At 41.1% G+C, this 6,000-nt stretch overlaps 1 non-coding gene across 1 annotated transcript; it reads right to left on the minus strand.

Moving 5' to 3' along the window:
• Positions 1 to 5,358: 5,358 nt before the first annotated feature.
• Positions 5,359 to 5,430, minus strand: TRNAQ-UUG (transfer RNA glutamine (anticodon UUG)). The gene has a single exon. It is a non-coding gene; the product is annotated as a tRNA-Gln (tRNA).
• Positions 5,431 to 6,000: the final 570 nt, after the last annotated feature.

Raw genomic sequence — 6,000 nt, forward strand, 5'->3', positions numbered from 1 at the left:
CTCCACCTCAGGATAAGAGCTGCTCAAGTTCTGTAGTGAGGGACACTCCAAGTGGCATGTGAAACTACCAGTCTTAGTTATAAACTACCGCCCGGCTGGCCGGTGGGTGGCTGTGGCCAACATGAACCCAGGGGCTACACACACACCGCCCACTGACCTGACCACCGGCCGGTGGGTGGCTGTGGCCAACATGAACCCAGGGGCCACACACCGCCCACTGACCTGACCACCGGCCGGTGGGTGGCTGTGGCCAACGTGAACCCAGGGGCTACACACACACACACACCACCCACTGACCTGACCACCGGCCGGTGGGTGGCTGTGGCCAACATGAACCCAGGGGCCACACATCGCCCACTGACCTGACCACCGGCCGGTGACTGTGGCCAACATGAACCAAGGGCCACACACCGCCCACTGACCTGACCACCGGCCGGTGGGTGGTTGTGGTCAACGTGAACCCAGGGGCTACACACACACACACACACACACACACACACACACACACACACACACACCGCCCACTGACCTGACCACCACCACTGTGACCTGATCACGTGTGCCATATAGCTCATCCTTGGACATTAATCAAATACCTAGACAGAACTTTTATGTTACATAAAAGACATTTCTTGATAGGAAACATAAGAAATGATGAAAGATAACGGACGCTATTAGAGGTAAACATTTTGTTGAAATATGAAATACACTTCCTCCAACTAGCACCCTTTACTATATTTTCTTTTACATACCCAGAGGAAAATATATTCTGTGGTTAATCACAATAAATGTTTATGTTTAACAGGTTTTCTATTTCTAATAGTATTTCACTGATTTAGGTTTAAAGACCTTGGTTCGGAACAACCATTATAATGCAACACAATACATATTTACCATAAATAAATCATTTATCACAATAACCATTATGTTTGTACCAGATTCTTTACGTCCTCAATCACGTTTGTTAATAAATAAAGAATTTTTCCGCCACATTTCAATACATAACATATATCTACACGTGTGTAAATATATGTATATGTTTTTATAAATTTTTCTTTGGCTTTTATAATCAAGGTGTAAGATATCCTTCTGAAGAAAATAGTAGATAATATTACAGGTTATGTGTGTGTGTGTGTGTGTGTGTGTGTGTGTGTGTGTGTGTGTGTGTGTGTGTGTGTGTGTGTGTGTGTGTGTGTGTGTGTGTGTGTGTGCACAGGAGTGAAAACATTTTACACTTACAAGGTTAAAAGACGGAAACACGAGTGTACAAATCCTTCCTCAAAAGACTCACGTGATAATGATTAAAGTAGTACACACACACACACACACACACACACACACACACACACACACACACACACACACACACACAGCGGCGCTTTCAATTTTTGATGTAGATTGATTTCCTATCTTAGTTTCGTCTACGGAATTCTACATCTTCAGTTCAGCACACCATTGTGGTAATGAAGGGAAAGTCACCACATTTACAAGCCGAGTGCACGTAGCTTATCCCACCTCGTTAGAGAGAAAACTTACCTGTATTTGATTTAATGAACGGGAACAGAGAAGACCAAATTTTATTACACATTTATCATACAACTATATAATCTATATTATATACATTACCACATTTCCTGCACTTTCCATCACAAATTTGCTGAGGTCATAACCTTGTACTTACCATTACATTAAAACCTTAAGGATGGTGGTCTACAACACCTCTAGATTGATGGAGAAAACGAAAAGTTTCGTTTTACTATTAAGACCACAGAAATGCGGTAATTCCACTTCACTACCAGTAACTACTAGTTATTTTACTTGTTGATTTTCACAGCTAAGATTTTCATTCTCTGAGCGAAGCCATACAATAATCGTCCTTATCTACTCTGAGCATTGGATAGCCTCCTGATGATCAAGATTGCTGTTTTGGTTGTTCGTTTCCCTTGTTACTGGTGCACCTCACTGCACACCTTACATGAGTGCCTTCCACAGTATTAGGGACAGCTGCTGGGCCTCACTGTAGCTACTTCTGGGACGGTTGCCAATCTTCCTCGTATTCCCTCATGACCACAGCGCCAAACCGACTCCCGCCATCAGGCCGAAACGCACAAACATTTCTGACAAAATTGAGACAACTGCTTTCGCGTCAGTTTTGACACCAAGTGAATTTATACGACAATTACGTTCAAGATGCTTGGTTTTTCGTTCATGGATTGAACAGAAGCAACCAACGATGGTTGCTACTGCCCAATCCATGAAGTCCCCCCCACCACGGAAAGGTAACCAAGCTTCGGGGGGGATGGGTGTTTACCCTGACGCCAACGGAGGAACTCAATATTAGTGCAGAGATCTTTTCCTCGGTAAAGAAAGTGTAGCCGGACTCCGCCCTCATGAGGTTACTGCACGACAGCAAAGATCACCCTTTGGTAGGCTGTGCTATAGGCAGCACAGCTCCGTCAAAGATCTCACTCCATAAGTGAACTTATTTAGATTCCTTTTTTAACATTTTGTCTTGTCTATAAGGAACTCATCAGTTCTTCTCCAGTGAAAGCAAAAAATCATCGAGAAATTCATTTGTCTTCTCAATATCAGGATCTTGTGGCTCATTGTTGGGGACGGGGCTGGTGGGCTGTGTGTCTGGCTGTGTCTGGAGATCGGGGCTGGTGGTCTCTGTGACTGGTTGTGTCTGGGGACCGGGGCTGGTGGTCTCTGTGACTTGCTGTGTCTGGGAAGCGGGGCTGGTGGTCTCTGTGACTTGGTGTGTCTGGGAAGCGGGGCTGGTGGTCTCTGTGACTTGCTGTGTCTGGGAAGCGGGGCTGGTGGTTTCTGTGGCTGGCTGTGTCTGGAGATCAGGGGAAGTCTTGGGTATAAATTTCAATATACTGTGAGCGATATCGTCTCTCAACCAATTCCTCTCGATCTTCTCTTGCACGGCCTTCATGATACGTTTGGGCGGCTTTCTCCATTTTCTTTGCATTTCAGTTGGTGATCCTGCGCCATCGAGCCACATGATACCAGAATAGTATCGTTCCTGTTTCCCAACGGGTCCAATCTTGGTGTCACACATGATGCCGAGTGAACCCAAATGGCGGCCGATGTTTACGTTGGAAGCCACGGGCTCGTTATGTATCTTGCAGTAACTTTCATACCGTTGCTGCAGCTCTTTCCTGCTGATAAGGTACCGCTTCATAGTAATAGTCTTTCCCTTCATTTGAACGAAGGTATTCATGAAACTAACAAAGGAAGCCTTTCCTTTGTAATCCCGTTTGTAGTAACAGAAAGCCATTGAAGACGTGGATTGGGTCAGGCGAAGTTACACACGTCAGGACGACAATTTCAACCCAGGGCTGGAGGGCCAATTGATGATATTCTCACGTCTTGCTCAACCAAGTAACCTCGGTTAGACCTTGTTTATATTTAAATATAGTAAAGGTAATATAGTGAAACTTGATGTTTCTATATATATGTAAGTTGCAATGTAGTTTATATATATATATGTATATATATATATATATATATATATATATATATATATATATATATATATATATATATATATATATATATATATATATATTTTTTTTTTTTTTTTTTTTCAAACTATTCGCCATTTCCCGCGTTAGCGAGGTAGCGTTAAGAACAGAGAACTGGGCCACTGAGGGAATATCCTCACCTGGCCCCGTTCTCTGTTCCTTCTTTTGGAAAATTAAAAAAAATTGAGAAAAAAAAAAATATATATATATATATATATATATATATATATATATATGTATATATATATACATACATATATATATATATATATATATATATATATATATATATATATATATATATATATATATATATATATATATATATATATATATATATATATATATATTTTTTTTTTTTTTAATAATGGATGGAACTTAGCTCTAAAGGTGATTTTGTTGTTGGAGTGGGACCTGCAGCCATTCTGTCTACCTTTTCCCTTTCTAGACATGTGGTGGTGCATTGGGTAGTGTGGCAACCTTCGTCTTCATCTTTTTGGGTGCAGGCTTGCAAACCTCGTGGAGTAGTTGTGGGGTTTGCTTCTTTGCTGCACCCGACATAGCCATCTGGGCGTAGCTATCTACCCGGGCTGGTAGGTCAGCCAGCATAGCTACACGCACACTCGGTACCTGGGCTGGTGGACAAGCAGCCTTTCTTTCTTCCATGGCTACAGTCTGCCTAACGACCTGGGGTTGTGGAGCAGCCATCCTTACTACCACCCAGGTTGGTTGAGCAGCCTTCTTTCGTTTCTTTGCTACACCCTTCTGGTTGGGCTGGTTGGGCAACCTTCTTTTTCTTCTTCTTCGATACAACCTTCCAACCGAATTCGTCTGCTGGTGGGTCCGTTTCTTTCATGGATACAACCTCTGTAGCCACTTGGGCTGGCCGGTCAACCTTCGGTTGTAGGTAAAAGTATATATATAGAATAATGTGGTTATCATCAGCAGCCAGAGGCCATTCCTCCCTCCTTGCCTGCAGAGTTCTTGATTTTCTGGAAAGTTCTACGAGATTCTGGTAAGATAAATACCATTGAGAGGACGTTGTTAGGGGACAGTCAGGTTCAGTTTAGAGTTGGTTGTGGGATGGTTCTTTTACTGTGTCGTATCAGCCAGATGGGTATTTCTTTTCACAGTTTTCGTTAAAGTTTGTTTTCTAGAAGCATAATCTAGAGCACTATTTTCCATTTGTTTATCATTTTTCTTGTTATAGTTTCATTATAATCATTAGTTTTGTTATTGTTGACTTTCAGATATTTGATGTTATGTTTGTGATTCCCGTGGAAGCGTCTGACATCTTGCTAGAAGACATTCTGGTCACAATATTTCTGCACTGGGGAGTTGATCGTATTCTTTTATTGCAGGTTTTGTTATTATCTTGCTATACATTAAGGTCTACTGGAGGTTTTCCCAATGCTGGTTGAACATATGTCCAGCAACAGGAGATGGCGTAAGATACAGTATTGATGAAACTTATCTATCAATATACCTATCTAAATATCGCTCTATCAGTCTATCAATCTAACTATGTATCTGTCTATCTATCTATTTATCTATCTTTAACTGAAAGTCAACAATAATAAAATCATTGATATATGAAGCATAACAGTGTCATCTCAATGGCAATTATCTCACCAGAATCTTCTAGAACCTTCCAGAAAACTATGAACTCTGCAGGCAAGGAGGGAGGAATGGTCTCTGGCTATTGATAAAACCATATTGTTCCATATATATGTTTATATATACATATTAATGTATATATATGAATGTATATATAACGTACAGAATAATGTGGCCATCATCAGTATCGAAGAAAACTGAAAAGATGAGGTCCCACCGAGATTCGAACTCGGATTGCTGGATCCAAAGTCCAGAGTGCTAACCCTTACACCATGGGACCTGATAAGAAAAGATGTGATTTCATCTAAATGTTTTACATATAATCAACCAGAGGCCATTCCTCCCTCCCTGCCTGCAGGGTTCAAGGTTTTCTAGAAGGTTCTCGAAGATTCTGGTAAGATCATTACCTTTGAGAGGTCGTCGTTAGGTGACAGTCAGGTTCACTCTATGGTTGGTGTTTGTAGTTGGTTGTCCGAGGATGTTGTTATACTTGATCAATTTTGTAATTGTTGACTTTCAGGTAGGAAGTACTCATTTACGATGCATCCTTGTACTCACAACAACCTTATGAGTCACTTCAAGATTTATCTTCACTACAACTTTATCTTCACTACACCATTAAGGCTGAAGTCAATGGTCACATTCACTATAATCTCAACACGACTGGTCTTATACCTAACCCATATTATCACTACATCCATGTACATGTATTTCTTGCAGAATAACGCAGATATCAATGATTTCTGTGAAAGTTGACATATACAGACTTACGTATCTATCGATCCATCTAATATCTGTTTTTTACCTATCTATCTATCGATGTATCTTTCTATCTATCTTCCTATATCAG

This window comes from Panulirus ornatus, chromosome 42 (assembly GCF_036320965.1).
Source record: "Panulirus ornatus isolate Po-2019 chromosome 42, ASM3632096v1, whole genome shotgun sequence".
NCBI classification, from domain to species: Eukaryota; Metazoa; Arthropoda; class Malacostraca; order Decapoda; family Palinuridae; genus Panulirus; species Panulirus ornatus.